The 621-nt window shown below is 32.7% G+C and overlaps 1 protein-coding gene across 1 annotated transcript in view; it reads right to left on the bottom strand.

Annotated features, from left to right (window-relative positions):
- LOC107474168 (protein REVEILLE 8) overlaps positions 1-621 on the bottom strand; it is a gene marked incomplete in the record, with an annotated part of 4,680 nt that overhangs the window by 600 nt on the left and 3,459 nt on the right.

Here is a 621-nt window from a genome sequence, read left to right as displayed (position 1 = left end):
TAATACATTCTTCTAAACCATAAAATAAAGATAAACCAGTTAGATCTCAGATTTAATGACATAAAATAAAAGAATATATCAGATAAAGTTTTCATCCAAGTCATATCTATAAACTAGTTCAATCAGGAGGAATGGGAATATTGGGGAAGGCCAACACAAAAGGTGAGACATTTATTAAAGTTTATTATTAGGATAAATTGCACCCACCTTCCCCCAGATTTACCCAGATTACACTAACTTCACCTCTAGTTGTCTAAAATATACTAACCTCACCTAAGTTGCCAAATTTTAACACGACGGGTGAGTATAAATCGAGCAAAATTTACTTCTTTCTTAACATTAAAATACATATTATAGTAACAGAAAGTGAAACACTTGTATGCATGGCTTATGGCTTTATATATTTAATTATTACTGACAGGTTAGCCAGCCCCGCCTAGTGAAACAAGTCTTTGTTGTTGTTGCTATCAGGTGGGTAGTGGGGAAAGGTTATCTATTGTGACAAGTTCATATTGAGTTAACAAAGCATGTTATTCAGGATTCAGAAATCAGAACCACACAGGAAGGATCAAAACAGAGTGCATACTTTATTTGCTCAGAAAATTAAAAAAAAAAAAAAAG

The sequence above is a fragment of the Arachis duranensis genome, chromosome 2, assembly GCF_000817695.3.
Source record: "Arachis duranensis cultivar V14167 chromosome 2, aradu.V14167.gnm2.J7QH, whole genome shotgun sequence".
Lineage (NCBI taxonomy): Eukaryota > Viridiplantae > Streptophyta > Magnoliopsida > Fabales > Fabaceae > Arachis > Arachis duranensis.
The sequence above is the reverse complement of the archived record's forward strand: the minus strand, read 5'-3'. Positions and strand labels throughout refer to the sequence as shown.